The sequence below is a fragment of the Cetorhinus maximus genome, chromosome 2 (genome assembly GCF_964194155.1).
Source record: "Cetorhinus maximus chromosome 2, sCetMax3.hap1.1, whole genome shotgun sequence".
Taxonomy (NCBI): Eukaryota; Metazoa; Chordata; class Chondrichthyes; order Lamniformes; family Cetorhinidae; genus Cetorhinus; species Cetorhinus maximus.
Window position 1 is genome coordinate 36,943,178 of NC_135880.1, and position 15,812 is coordinate 36,958,989.

General features: G+C 45.9%; 1 protein-coding gene across 6 annotated transcripts in view; it reads left to right on the forward strand.

Annotated features, from left to right (window-relative positions):
- Window positions 1-15,812, forward strand: part of lhfpl2a (LHFPL tetraspan subfamily member 2a) — a 216,624-nt gene that overhangs the window by 35,864 nt on the left and 164,948 nt on the right. For all 6 annotated transcript variants that reach the window (XM_078563365.1, XM_078563390.1, XM_078563376.1 and 3 more), the window contains exon 2: window positions 14,269-14,365. The gene's annotated coding sequence lies outside the window, so the exon portion shown is untranslated. The remainder of the gene's footprint in view (window positions 1-14,268; window positions 14,366-15,812) is intronic.

The following is a 15,812-nucleotide window of genomic DNA, read 5'->3' on the forward strand; positions in this document are numbered from 1 at the left end:
CCTTCCAAAATTCTGTAGATTCTGGAACAGTCCTGGCAGATTGGAGGGTGGCAAATGTAACCCCACTATTTAAAAAAGGAGGGAGGGAGAAAACAGGGAATTACAGGCCGGTTAGCCTAACATCAGTGGCAGGGAAAATGCTAGAGTCTAATATAAAGGATGTGATAACAGAACACTTGGAAAATATCAACGGGATTAGACAAAGTCAACATGGGTTTATGAAAGGGAAATCACATTTGTCAAACCTACTGGAGTTCTTTGAGGACATAACTAGCAGAATAGATAAGGGAGAACCAGTGGATGTGGTGTATTTGTATTTTCAGAAAGCTTTTGATAAAGTCCAACACAAGAGGTTAGTGTGCAAAATTAAAGCACATGGGATTGGGGGTAATATATTGGCATGGATTGAGAATTGGCTAGCAGACAGGAAACAGAGTAGGAATAAATAGGTCTTTTTCAGAATGGCAGGCAGTGACTAGTGGGGTACCACAGGGATCAGTGCTTGGGCCCAGCTACTTCACAATATATATCAATGATTTGGATGAGGGAACTAAATGTAATATTTCCAAGTTTGCTGACAACATAAAACTCGGTGGGAATGTGAGTGGTAAGGAGGATGTTAAGAGGCTTCAAGGCAATTTGGACAGGTTGAATGAGTGGGCAAATACGTGGCAGATGCAGTATAACATGAATAAATGTGAAGTTATCCACTTTGGTAGGAAAAACAGAATGGCAGATATTATTTAAATGTTGATGGATTGGGAAATGTTGATGTTCAAAGAGACCTGGGTGTCTTTGAACACCATTCATTGAAAGCAAGCATGCAAGTGCAGCAAACAGTTAAGAAGGCAAATGGTATGCTGGCCTTCATTGCGAGAGGACTTAAGTACAGGAGCAAGGATGTCTTACTGCAGCTGTGCAGGGCCTTGACGAGACCACACCTAGAATATTGTGTGCAGTTTTGGTCTCCTTACCTAAGAAAAGAAGATGGATGGGGGTGCGGGGGGGTGGATCTAGAACAAGGGGTCACAATCTCAGGATATGGGGTAGGCCATTTAGGATTGAGATGAGGAGAAACTTCTTCACTCAGAAGGTGATGAAACTTGGAATTCTCTACCACAGAGGGCTGTATATATTTAATAAGGAAATAGATAGATTTCTAGACTCTAAAGGCATCAAGGGGTATGGGGAGAGAATGGGGGTATGGCACTGAGATCAGCCATGATGATATTGAATGGTAGAGCAAGCTCGAGGAGCCGAATGACCTACTCCTGCTTCTATTTTTCTACATTTCTGTGTTAGAGTTTCCTAAGATATCACTGAACCTCACAGACCCAAGTCAGTCTGTAAGTATCAGAGCAAGAGAGAGAGAGAGAGAGCAGTAGATGGAACCAGCTAGTCCTGCAGCTGAAGCAGAGAAAATGTTGACCCTCTTGTTCAGGGCGCAGGTGGGAGCTCACGCTCAGATTGAAGAGACCGGGTTTGTGTGAATTAAAAGGAGCATGGAAGGTTCACCTGGGCGAGAGAGAAGGAATCTCCAGTGTAACCCTCATAATGAAAGTCAGTTCTGGGATTTATTCTTTCATGGGATGTGGGCGTTCCTGGTAAGGCCAGCATTTGTTACCAATCCCTAATTGCCCTTGAACTCAGTGGCTTGCCACACCATTTCAGAGGGCAGTCAACCACATTGCTGTGGGCCTGTAGTCACATGTAGGCCAGACCAGGTAAGGACAGCAGATTTCCTTCCTTAAAGAACATCAGTGAATTAGATGGGTTTTTACGACAATCAACAATGGTTTCATGGTCACCATTACTGAGACTAGCTTTTCAATTCCAGGTTATTAATTGAATTTAAATTCTATCAGCTGCTGTGGTGGTATTTAAACCCTTGTCACCAGAACATTAGCCTGGGCTTCTGGATTACTAGTCCAGTGTCATTACCAGTACGCCACCATCTCCCTTCTAATCCTTGGGATTAAAAATTACTCAAATGAGAAAGGAAAAAGGAAGCAGACCATCAGGAGCAGAGGATAGATTTGGATTGGTTCCAGAAGAATGAAGTGTCCACTTGAAGGACAGGGACCATGGCATGGGATTTTCAGTCATGTTACAAGTCACATGGGGGATCTTTTCTGTAGTTTAGTATATAAATTGCCTATTGCATAGTGTTTAGACAATGTTGCTTTTAGTTGGCTTGTTAAAGTATAAGTCTTAAAACCTGAAAACTTGATATATGATATGTAACTGGAAATTCAAATATCTTTCTAAACGTTATCGACCTCCAAGGGGATGGGGACAGCCTATAAAGCATTTTTGGACCTCCTGTGATTGTGAAAGGTGCTATATAAATGCAACTCTTCTTTCTCCCAACTCCAATGGCTCATCTACTGGAGTGTAGTCTTTCTTAGGCTGGAATTTTCCACCCTTCAATGGCAGCCTGTGTTTCCCGCTGCACGTTGGACACGTTATTTTAATAGATTTACATCTAATTATAAGCCCTGCTCACCGTAATCATCCCCTAACGCTGGAGGATCCGGGCATGCTGATGTGTTTCACGACAGTAAATAAGTGACATGCACCTGGCGAGCTGCACTTCACTCGGGACTTTGAATACCTTGCTTCGGGCAGCGCTAGCAGTCATCAGCGCCAGGCTTCGCAGGCAGCACCACATCACTTTTAGGGGAGCTCACAGGCAGGTCCCTACATACCAGACCAGCTGTAAGGCGGGGGTGGCTTTTCAACGGCTGCAGGGCTAGGGCTTGCTTGGGGGTGGGGGAGAAGTCACCTCAGGCAAGGGAAAAGGCTGCAGGGTGAAGGCTGTACTGGGGAAGGCGGGTATCTCAGGGTGTGTGTGGGGGCCACATGTTGATCTGTGCAAGTGGCCTCAAGGTGGTGAGGACTGAGGAGGCAGTCTCCAGAGGAGACAAGGCCAGGAGATGTGAGGGTGCATGTGAGAATGGGTGGTGATGTCCCTTGAGCTGGCAGTGAGTGAGATGCCAGTGAATGTGTGATGGGCTTGTGAGTGAGTGTGTTTAGAGTGATGAGATAGTTGCCTTACCCTGGCGGCACGGATGAGATCATTCACCTGGTTTCTGCACTGGATGGCTGACATCTTGTGTGCAGCATTGGCACTGACCACCTCCGCCACCACCTCCCAGTGGTGAGACTGATGGGCCTCCTGCGGCCAGAGTGGGGTTAGAGGACATCATGGCGGGCCTCCATGGCGTCCAGAAGGCATCCCAGGGATGTGTCACAGAATCGGTGGGCTGCACTGTTCTTGGCTTTTGGGGCCATCTCTTCACCGGAGCAGTCCTGAGCTGCAAGCATTGAGAAGTGTGCGCGTGTGAGGTAACAGCGTGGAGGGCAAATTGGAGGCTGCCCGCCAGTGAGACAGCGTGTTACCTGTGGCTGCATAATTAATGAGGCGGGAATAGGACAATACGGCGTGAAAACCCGCTGTTGTAGCCAGCGGGCAAAACGACGTCTTTTTACCGCCCGCTACCATACTTTCTGCCAGTCTGGGATGATTGCTTCTATTCCAGGACCTGTCCTACCTCTGTGCACTTGGTTTTCTGTTTTTCTGCTGGTACTAACTCACTTTACACTGAGCTATCTCCAACTCCTTCCTGCTCTGGGTTTAGCTCCTATTTTAGCTTCAGTGTTTATAAACTGGCAGTTTATGATGGGATGATTCCAACTGCTGTTTTTCCAGGACCCTTCAGTACCACACATGATCTGGTGCTTATTTCCATTTGCTGAGCTCACAGCTGGAAGTACTTTCAGGCAATAGTTTGCAGCAGTGAAATTTGAGCCTAAGTCAGACAATCTCGAACTGGCCTGGAACAAGTGAATCGAATCCCTGTTGTGAGGATGATTGACAGTCATGAACATGGAAACTGGGGAATCTCAGGAGAGAGAAATTTGGGGAGGTATTAACTTTACTTACCTGGCAGAGGCTGGGTGGTTAGGCGGCTGAAATGTTCAGGGCTATTATCCATTGATTTTCTTGCTGTTTTTCATTTACCCCCTCCCCACCCTCTGAGCTGGTGGCAGGCAGGCCCTCCTTTCAATATGCAAAACGGGATTCCAATTGATCGGACCCCAATTGGAATTTTAATCCTGCCTCAGTGAGGTAACTGCTGCTTCCATCTAGGTGAAGATAGTGAACAGGATTCACAACCAGAAGAAGCAGAAGGGCTCCCCTGGGCCTTGCAAGGAAAATTGAAGCCTGCCCTGTGCTGGACCCCTAACATTCTCACCTGCCATAACCTCCTGAAAACCCCTCCCTGTGATTTCCCTTTTAGCCGTTCTTTGGTGTTGCTGCTACACCTGAGCCTTTGCTCCCGCCCACCATCCTGCTGCCCCTTCCTCCCTGTTTCAAGAGGGCTTCGAGTCAGGGACTGCAGCAAGTCCTGGAAGCTCTTGTCGCCACTGACATTGAATGCATTCACCACTCACATTGCCTCGTCTGCCTGCATTCAGTTTGCAGTTAAAGTTTCCCCTTGTGAATTTACATGTATATCTCAGTTAAAAGCAACCAATGTCCTGCGCCTAACCATCTTCATCTGCTTTGTCAGTGACCTTCCCGCCATTCTAAGGTCAGAAGTGGGGATGTTCGCCGCTGACTGCTCCATTGTAGTCATGATTCCCCGGATAATGTAGCTGTCCGTCCTAGCCCACGTACAGCAAGGCCTGGGCAATAGCCAGGCTTGGGCTGGTAATTGGAAGAAATGCCCTGCTTATTGATAATATATTATGTTGGGTTAACAGTATTGCACAGCCCCAACCGCCGGCTAATATTGTGTGGTACCAGTTGTATAGCATGTCGCCTGCTTGTGAGTTGTCTATAGCTAAGCACTGCTATGCATTTGACTTCTGTTGCTTTTAATCATCATGGTTTTATTGCTGGTTTTTAATTATGTTGTTTTGCACCAATTATAAACAGTTCGGAAATAGCTCTGAAAATATTTGTGGTTATTATAACCACAAAATGAGCATAATTGAAATCTTCAAACAACTAATGCTCTCATCTTGTTTTTAAGGGAACTGAACAGGGGAAAAGTGAATGAGAAGGTGCAGGTGTGTTCCATGGAAAGGGTTATATTGGTGTGAGGCAGAGGCGAATTGTGGAATAATGGGCTATGTGTTTTAAGTGCTCCCCCCCCCCCCCCACCCCCAGCACCCCCAGCCCCCAACATGCACACAGCCTGGAGTTCTTTATTGCCAGCAGATTACACATCATTCTCATGCAAATAAACCAATCTTGCGAACTGGCAAAGTAGAAGTTTTATCGAGTGCTGGAAGAGGACTATAAAATTTTATATAGCTTCTCTTAAAAATAAACGGTTTCACACCCTCAGTAAAATAGTGGGCAAAGAATTTCATACAAATGTATGGTGCTTGTAAGCTCAATGGGCAGTATCATCTGTGCCCGCCTGCGCCAGGCATGCTCAGTGGCCTGAGCACAGAATATGGCGAGAAGGCCAAAAATTGGTTTCACGACGTCGTGAAACCAGTTTGTGATCGTCTGCTCAGCCTGTCGATGGCGGGCCACGTTCCCTGTCATTGGACATTGGGACCCTCATTGTAATACACCTGCACATCACTATAAAGCCAGCCCACCGGAATCATCTCCACACCCCCGATCGGCCACCCATGTCGGGGTGATTGCACTCTGGTGCAGAACACACCTTAACAAGTGTGACGTGCAAAAGCCAGGACTTACCTCCAGGGCCTTGCTCGCATCGCGGACATCCGAGGAACAGAAGGTGATGGAGCCCGACACCAACTGCACACTGGAGAATCGTCCATGGCGTGCTGGGTGGATCTCCATGGACATGGCTCCGCCTTGAAGCAACTCGCAGAAGGTGGAAAGTCACCGTTGAGGGTCTGCTGACAACGGATGATGGTCGAGGGGGTGGAGAGGAAGGTCCAGCCGTGTTTGGGAAAGGAAGATGTACCAGGGGATGGGAGAGGAAGGTTTAGGATTGACTGGGAGAGGAAGGTGTGTCAGAGTGGGGTTGGGAGTACGGTGTACTGAAGGTGTCAGGATGGGACGAGGTTGGGAGGGGAGAATGAAGGTGTCGGGGTGGGGGGAGGAGGTGGTAACGGGGAGGTGAATGTGGATGGGGGGGTGGGATTTTTGGGAAGGAAGGGAATATGCATGCTCACCAGGACATCCCCAAAGGAAAAGGGTTGTGGCTGGTAGGTCACAGAGGGGGTGTGGAAGGTGATGCCAGGGAGGGTCAACTGTGATGGGGAAAGGAAATGGGTAACTGGGGGAGGGGAAAAGACAAGGGAGCTTATGAAAAAGCAAATCAAGACCATGCTGTATAAATTGAAAGTGAAACGACAGTCACGGTGGGCGAGATCAGGTGCTGCTCAGATGGAACCCTAGCAGGCAGCATTGAAAATGCTCAGGACATTGAGATCAGTGTGATATGTGAAGGATTAGTGCGCATGTGAGAGTGCTTACAAGAGGCTCTGAAAGGCCCTGCCACACACATACTTCTCCCTCCAGAATCATTCATGGGCCAGCTACTCCCTCTGTGGTGACAGAGGATGAGGTTGAGATGCTCACAGGCAAATGGGACTCGGATGGAGAGGACAGCCTCCGAGATTCCTGAGTGAATGACCCAGAGGTGTTCAGCTGCTGCTCCTCCTCCTTTTGGGTGCCCGGGGACCCTGGCCTGACTCCTTGAGGGGAAGGTGCACCTGGCGGGAGGTCAAGGTGCCCCATTTCCTTCATGTTGCCACTCCAGGAACTCACCCATGGCTCCCACGATGGAGTGCAGATCTGCACGCATCTCCATGTCCTGCTGTACCAGGGACTCCACGACGTCTGCCATCCTCCCCATGGAGACCTCCATACACGCACATGTGGGCACCACTTCATCAGAGAGCAGGCAGACGCACTCCTCCAACTCATTTGCCACTCTGTTGAGGGCTTTCAACAGCTCTGCGTGATGTTCCCACGCCTTCTGCTGACTCTCCAGGATGAGTTGGAAGGCCAAATCCAGAGGCTCATCATCTGACTTGGACCTCACAGATACCACTTCCGCAGCAGCCCTCCGAGTGCTGTGGAGCTCGGCTGAACCTGCCTCCTCCTGCTGCAGACATGGGTCCGTGCAGTGACCATCAGATTGTGAACCCAAGCCTGCTCTAAATTTAGGTCCCACCGAGGTGTGTGTCTCTGTGCTGATGCAGGGTGTGGGTAAGCGCTGTGATGGGTCTTCTAGGCTGCTTATTTCCAGCTCTTCAATGGAGGAGGTGTCCTCTTGGCTGGAGGCGAGGCCCTGGATGGAGCTGAGGTACTGGTTGGCTGAGGGTGTCGGTCGCTTGGTAGATTTCCCTGTGAACCAAAGTAGAGATGAGTAGTGCATGGCAGCAGAGTTAAAAGCAGGAGAGAGAGCACTCACAGTTGCGTTGAGAGAGGGATGATGTGGTGCAGGATCCTCATGAGGGTGTTCGTCGCCGACCTCACTGTCACTGCAGACACGGTCCATGTCCTCACCAGTCTGCTCGATGGAACACTCCTTAAAGTGAGTGAGGGGCCTAATGTGGGCCACTCCACTTCCCCCCTGGGGTCTGGGACCTCTCCCTGCTGATGTGAGCAGGCTTCTCCAGCATGAAAACAGATAGAGTGAGTGTGAACAGGACACATGGCACTGTGTGGAATGTTTGTGTGGTGAGCAGAACCATGGACAGGATGAGGACGTGAGTTCGAGAGGATATGAGTCTGATGATGATGAGAGGGTGTATATGAGAGTTAGTGGTGTTGTCACTTGAGGTGTGAGATCCCTGTGGATGTGTGATGAGTGTGTGAGTGATGAGAAGAGTGAGTTACCCTGATGGAATGGATGAGCCCATTCATCCTGTAACAGCACTGGGTGGCTGTCCTCTTTTGCAGGGCATTGGCGCTGACCACCGCTGCCACCGCCTCCCATGCTGGATTGCTGATGCAGCTGCCCATCCTGTGGCCAGAGTGGGGGTAGAGGACATCAGGGCGGGCCTCCACGGCGTTCAAAAGGCGCTCAAGGGACGCGTCACTGAGGTGGGGGGCTGCAGCCTTTTTGCCTTTCAAGGCCATCTTGCCTTCCATGCGGCAGTTCTGGGCTGGAAGTACTGAGAGGTGTGCACACAGCTGTACTTTAAATGTGGCGCCCGGCGTGATGAAGTGGCGAGGTGATGGCATGGCGGGCGAATGAGAGCCCGCCCACCATTGAAATGGCGTGTTTCCCGGAAATGCATAATTAATGTGGTGGGTTTGGGATGATATGGCGTGAAAAGCCACCATTGCGGCCGACGGGTAAAAGATTGGTTAGACTTAGTGCAAATCTGGGATTATTCCGCCTAATATCTTGCAGCCATCTATCTTTATCTCTTGAGGCAGTTGTTTTCCAGAGCGTTTTAAATTATTTTTGTCTTTATTGATCTTCATCATTTCAACGTCATTTTTAACCAGCTATTTACCCATAGCTTTCTAAATTAACTGACTGACCCAGCATACACCTGCTGTTCTGTAAGAGTTGGGGAAATGTCCTCCAGTCTCCAGCCCTAGTGAAGCTGCTAATGTTGTAGTCATGCTTTTTAGTTATTTGCTTGAAGTTCTAGTTAAATTACCCCCTTTCTCCTATTTATTTACGTGACATTTTAAAAATCCGAGATCCTGCCCTCTTTCAATTGCCCGTTGTCCAGTGAAAAGAAATATAGCTCTGGGAGTCATTTTGTGAGCATTAGGTCTGGGATCATTCATGTTGTTCTCCGAGAACCATACCCTTGCCCTTTTGATGGGAGACTGTCCAAAGTTGCGGACAATAAAGGAAACCCTTGAGTCATACAGCACCTTTCAAATTCTCAGGGCATCGGCTTCACCGGAGATTACTCTAGATTTGTAAATCACTGCTAGGTAGGCAAATTCCATCTTTTCAGACAGTTTCAAGATGAGCATCTCTTAACTTCCTTTTAGTTTTTAGTAGGCTGAGGTTAATGTGGGAACTTGGCTGGACAAATCATTGAGGTTAGAGACAGGAGTCATCAATGCAAAATTTTTAGTGATTTTGTAATTTTAAGTGCTAAAATCCAGTTTACTTGCTCATTGTCCCTGTGAAACCTGACACCCTGTGAGGTAAGTAATAGTCACTATACAAATGAAAATGGACACCTGAACATAGTTGAATTTAACCAATTTACAAAGGGATGTCAATCGTAAAACTTTCACTTTAAGCCTGATGATAGTTAATTGTTGTGTTGTGGTTGAGTATAGTTGAGAGTTATCCAAAATCATACTGAAACATTCAGTTAGCACAAAACCTTGCACTGGGTTTTCAGCACCCCATCCACCACCTTAAACATTCATTCTTTCCACCACCAACGCAAATCGCCAAGGCTCCTTCAACAGCACCTTCCAAACTCATGACCTTTATCACCTAGAAGGACAAGGGCAGCAGATGCAAGTTCCCCTCCAAGCCATACAGCATCCTGACTTGGAACTATATTGCTGTTCCTTCACTGTCACTGGGTTAAAATCCCTGTTTTAGGGAGTCCCTCCCTAAACAGCACTGTGGGTGTCTTGGACAGCCACTTGGACTGCAGCGGTTCAAGAAGGCGGCTTACTACTATATTAGAGATTAGGAATTAGAAATGGGCAATAATACTGGCCTTGCTAACCATGCTCCCTTCCCATGAGCGAATACAAGAAAGTGATGACTAATACTAATGGAGAGCCATAAAGCCTGAAATCGGCCAAAGAACCCAGTGAAGCCCAGGATGCAGAGGCTCTGCTGATCCCCACAACAGGGCCTTATTAGCACATTGTCGTGTTGCCTCCTGCCCGGCAGCCAGAACAGGAGGAACCATTAGCTGCAGAAGGCCACTTGTGGGAATGGTCCTCAGGACTGGGGAGGGAACATCAACTCTGGATCACGATTGGGAGGACTGAGTGGAGGTTTGAGATCGGAAAGACTGAGGGAAGGGGGAATTGGAAATAGATGGAGGGGGGGTACCAAAGGTTTCCTTGAGGGGCCTCAGGGGGGAGAAAGCATTCCTGCCCCCCATACATGAGGGAAGAAGGAAGCTCCTGTCTTGGATCAGCTGCCGGGAATCCCATAGCTCGGGCCTCCCCCTCACTGAGTGATAAAATTGATTGTGGCGCTGATGGTTTAATCAGACCATGACACTGGCACATTATTTCCTCGCCTGACCTTTGTGGGAGCCTCATCCATTTCCTGATTTCTGCAATTTAAAATTTGAAGGGACGGAAATGCTATTGGGTTGCTTGATCTTAATATTTTAATCCTGACCCTTTCCTGCCTATCACAAAGTTCCAAAGTCAAGGCCAATATTACTGAAAAGTGCAGATCAGTATGATCCCAACTTTTGTAAACATAATAATCCATTGTGCATTTTGTGCTGACATTGGGATTTGCCATGGCGCAATGTATCCTAGAACTCATATGGTCTCAGTGTTGTTATTGGTGCAGTTAGGGGTCTATTTGTCACAAAAGCGACAGCAACAACTTGTATTTATATGGTATCTTTAACATAGGGCAGAATCTTCTCGCTGGCGTGCGGGTGGTGGAGCCCGCACGCCAGCGCTTAAAATGTCGCGCGCAGCATCACGATATTTCGGTCGGTGGGCGCGCTATTCAGTGGGACACGCCCCCACCATTAATTAAAACTTGCCAATCGTCGATGATTTTGAGGGGCCCGTGCGAACTTCAGCTCGGCGCACGGGTCCAACGGGCAGGCAGTTAGGTGATTTTTTTACAAACCTCATCCAGTGGCGGGATGGACAGGCAAATGAAAGAGACAAAGAATTTGTATTTGTATAGTGCCTTTTGCGAACTTTGGACATCCCAAAGCACTTTACAGCCGATTAAATACTTTGGAACAAAAGCAAAATAGTGCAGATGCTGGAAATCTGAAATAAAAACAGCAAACGCTGGAATGCTCAGCAGGTCAGGTAGCATCTGTGGAGAGAGGAACAGAGTTAGGGTCACCGACCTGAAAGGTTAACTCTGTTTCTCCCCACAGATGTTGCCTGGCCTGCTGAGTATTTCCAGCATTTTCTGTAACTAGTTTTAAAAGTATAATCACTGTTGTAATACAGGGAAACAATGAGGCATCATTGAGCATGCATCTGAAAGACGTTACTTTTGACAATGCAGCTTTCTCTTAGAAGATGTTTTTAAGTTCTGGCATGGGACTTAACACACAACCTTCAAATCAGACTTCTACGACTGAGCCAATTTAGCACAAGAGTTAAAAGTTTTGCTTCAAATCAAGTCTATGCAATCAGTGCATAACTATAAAATATTCCCCTCTGTTTAACATAAAAATAATTTCATATACACGCTCACACCTGTATTTTGTGGATATATGGGGTTATGAGAACTTTTTCATGTGGTCTCACCCAGAAAGGTTTGAGAATGTCCGCCATACACTACTGTGTTTTTCTTTAGAACATTAGATACAACATTCTTTAAACGCTGTACTCCGGTTTGGAAAGCTCTCTTTGCATGTTTCCCAGTACACTCCAGGATATTTTCTACACTGCTGCTTTGGTGCTACTGAAGATAATGTTACAGGTTCGGTACGGTATATGGTGTGCATTCCGTGTGAGAGTTGTGAATCTAGATGCTCACACAGAGTGGAGCTACCCTGGTTAACCTCACATGCTCTCATCAGGCAATGCCAGCTGTGAAATCTCATTGCTTGTTGGTCCATCCAGAAACACATGTGTGTTTGACACAGGGTAGGTGTGCTGGCAACGGAGTTCTAGAGAAATATGTTATTCAGCATTTTCCAGCTGTCGGTACATTTCCTGAGACTCCAGCATAAGAAAGTCCTCACTTTATTTTAATAAAATTACATTCCCAACTGCTTTTGCAGCTGCATGAAGCCATGAGTAATGAGTATACTCCAGACACTCCACACTATTGTTTTAACAGTACTTCTCTGAAATTGAGGTTGTGGTGAGTTTTTGGTGGATCAGATCTGAAGTTGTACCAAATCTAACCTCTGAAACTGGATTTAGCGGTTCTCAATTGGTTGAGATCCACCCTGTTCTGCCCTTTGCCAACCTCTGCGGTTTTTGTTTATTTTGTATTATTGTCTGGCTTTTCTGTGCATCTGTACACACATGTCTGTCTCTGCATAGGCCAACAAGCAAGGAGATTTTGCTGCTGGCATTGCCTAATTATAGCACGTGATGTTAACCAGGGTAGTATCACTCTGTGAGCCTCTAGATTACCAACTTCATGTAGAACCTATAGCGCAGAAACAGGCCAATTACCCCATTAGGTCTATGCCATGTTTATGCTCCACATCCTACTTCATATCACCATATCAGCATATCCTTTTATTGCTTCCTCCCTCATGTACTTAGCTAGGTTCCTGTGAAGGCTGGGCCTCATCTCTCTTGAAAAAAGAAGGCTGAGAGGTGACCAAATAGAGGTCTTTAAAATGATTAAATGTTTTGATAGATTGGATACAGATAGAATGTATTCTCTTGTGAAGAAGAGCATGTCCAGAGACCGTCAATATAAGAGAGCTCCAAAAAATCCTGTTGGGAAATCAGAAGAAACTCCTTCACCCACAGAATGGTAAGAATGTGGAACGCACTACCACAGTGAGTGGTTGAAGTAAGTTGTGTAGATGGATTTAAGGGGAAACTAGACAAGCATATGAGGGAGACGGCAAAAGATGGTTATGATCATAGATTTAGATGAGATAAGATGGAAGGAGCCTCGAGTGGAGCATAAACACTGGCGTGGGCTGGTTGGGCCTGTAAATGCACTTGCCACTTGCTACCCCATGGAGTAATTGAGGCCAGTTCCACATTCTCATCACTCCCTAGTCAAAGAAGTTTATTCTGAATTCCTTATTGGACTTATTTGTGAATATTCTAGATTTATGAGGCTTTAGCGTTCGACTCTCCCACAACTTTACAGCGGCTGCTCTTGGTAAGACCAGGGCCTGACATTAGTGTCAGCTAAGTGTTAACGAGAGATGACCGCTCACCAGCAGAGCAACCTATGATTTCTCCAGTGTTTTCACGAGGTGGACACGATGCGGAAGCTGTTAAGATGAAAGGGTTGGAAAGTGTTGGGTTTAAAAAGAAAATTCTTTTTTTTAAAAAAAACACAAACGACAAATTACTGAATTTAAAACACCGACCTTGGTTTATCTGAGTGCAAAAACCCTGATGTGAAGAGGGCTGTAATGGCTGGGTCACACTGGGTATTGATATTTTGTGCACTGTGTGTCCTTGTGCTGTCAGAGAATTCCCCTTCCCCTCCCCCGCATCGCACATTGACATTTACTCTATATGGTGCGAAGGCTGCCAGCTATGTGGTGGGGCCCTGGACCTCCGTGTGGGACTGTGTGATCATGCCTTACTCACACCAAGCTGTGCAGCAACAGATGGGAATGGACACCCAAAGGATCTGTGGTGAATCTGAAACTCCTTGGCCTTTCTTTGTTCTTTTGAGCATTCTAGCCAGATAATCAGATTAGAATCTGCTCAGCTGCCCGCCTATTACACAGCAGCGTTCTGGAGCTGGCTGATGTCCATTGTAATTTTAAAAGAAAAATAATCTTTTGATGGACAAATTTACAAAGGAGCGGATACAAAGTTGGATTTTTTTTTAAAAATTCTGACATTAGTTCATGATAAACGTGAGTATTTATTGTAACTTTGTGATGCAAACATCCTTTTGTTTTAGAAGAATGAAGCATTTTTTGAAAGCCTCATCGATACACGCTTACAGTCAGTTAATCTATATTCTGCAACTGACCCAGTGTTAAATTTGGAAAAGGGTGTTTTTGATGGAACTTCCTGTGTTGTTAAACTAGCTATATTATTGATGGTGGAGGTTGTAGTGACAGGTTCTAAGCCTTTCTGGAATTAGCTGATTTCGTTCTGATTCATCGACGAATCGTGAATTTCTCAGCACTGGGTGTGGACATACAGCCAGATAAATTTACCAAGGTATGTCTAAATCGCCAGTAAGTTGCCAGTTGTTTGGGTCATTAGGTTCTATGACTGGCACTGTGGAAGCAGAAGGCACTTAATATATATTTAACAGTTGTTGTCATGACAACAAAAGACTATCACTTTAGACTGGCCCCATCACAGAACCTAATTCAGGTAGTTAGTGCATGTTTCTGATAGAGATAACAGGTTGAGTGTTTGCGCACTGTTTAAATGGCTTTTTGTACCAGAATTATTTTGTAAGCTGCACACCTCTTGTCTGTCCCATGCAGGCCATTGACTAACGCAATCATGATTGGACTCATTGACCTGCGGGAGGACACCATTGTCCGTTAAGGCAAGGAAGGAGCGGAGGACTGGATAAAGGAGGTGAGTAGAGGGGACCACGTAACCACCATTATTGATAGATATTCAGATCCTAGTCTCAAACATCACTAAAAATATTGTTCATGTTTAACAATATATTTCTGCTCCTCCAATACGCTTCTGCCCTCCCTTGCACTAAGATACAACTAGTCTTCAGTGGAGAAGTGAGCATTTATTTCAATTTGTTCAACTATTGGGAATATTAAAGTCCAATTCGGCATGTCTGATTTTCTTTTCCCCCTTTCGTCCTAATCTTCCTTCCGTTACCATTCCAAGAGATACTGAAGCACATCTACTGTTACCTATGTATCCAAAGTGTATGGATTCGTCGCCCCCACCTCCGCCCCCGCCACCCCACTATCCTCTATTGTTTAAAAATTAATTTGATTTAGTTTCTCCCACTGTCTTTGGGCCTACTTGTTGGGATGTAACAGTTGAGTGTAACCTGCTGACCTTACTAACCTTGCAATGGTGACCAGGCAGCTCTCTGTCAAGCTTGGATTGATTTTAAAATCCTTGCAGTCTCCTTTTGGAATGTTAATCTCTAGCTGAAAAAGGGAGGTACAATGTCCAGTGAGTAACAATGTTAATACTAACACCAGTGGGGCCAGCCACTTACTTAGATAAAGCTAGATTGATCGATTGGCAGTGCACATTTCGAGTGATAGTCTGTGGAAAGGTCAGTAAATATAGTAAACATTTTAGCCATCCAGTCCCCTCATTGTTCATAAAATGATTTAGCCAAAAGAGCCATTCCCATGTTTTAAAAAATATTTCTCTGCACAATTCCTCTGTCAGCTGTACTTCACAACAATAAAATCTAATTTCTGCGGACCTATGGAATTCATGATCAGTTATGACAAAAAAAAGCTAACTTTTTATTTCAGTATTTTCTTACCTCATGAGTCTTTCACCAAAATCAATATAATTCTAAACTAATGTCCTGTTGGGACAATTTCCAATGTCAATGTTTTGACAACAGCTTTTCAAGTATTATGTTTGATACAAATCTGCTGCCATATTGGTGCTGGTGGTTTAAAATCAACAGTGTCTCTGGAAAAGCCACAGGATGACTGGGAGTGGCATAGGGAAAATAATTTAACAAAGAAAGTTAAAATAAAATAAATGGCCTTGCAATATTTACCATATAATTGTCACATGGTGGAAGTCTTAACTATAGTAACCGTTCAGGAAATGGAATTTTCCCACATTTGCATTGATCTAATCCTGTTCAGCCCAGAACATTGAAATAAAAATTTGTCCTTTTACAAACACTTGCCCGACCAAGAAGAAACCCCACACTGTGTGATAGTTGTGAGCAACTCAGTGCACTTGTTCATTCTTTGGTCCCAATTTTAACTCTGTGTAAATGAGTGGGTTTTGAATCAGTTAAAATCAGGCCCGATTGTGTTCACGTGGTCATCAGGAAAAGTCTTTGCCATATTGACCT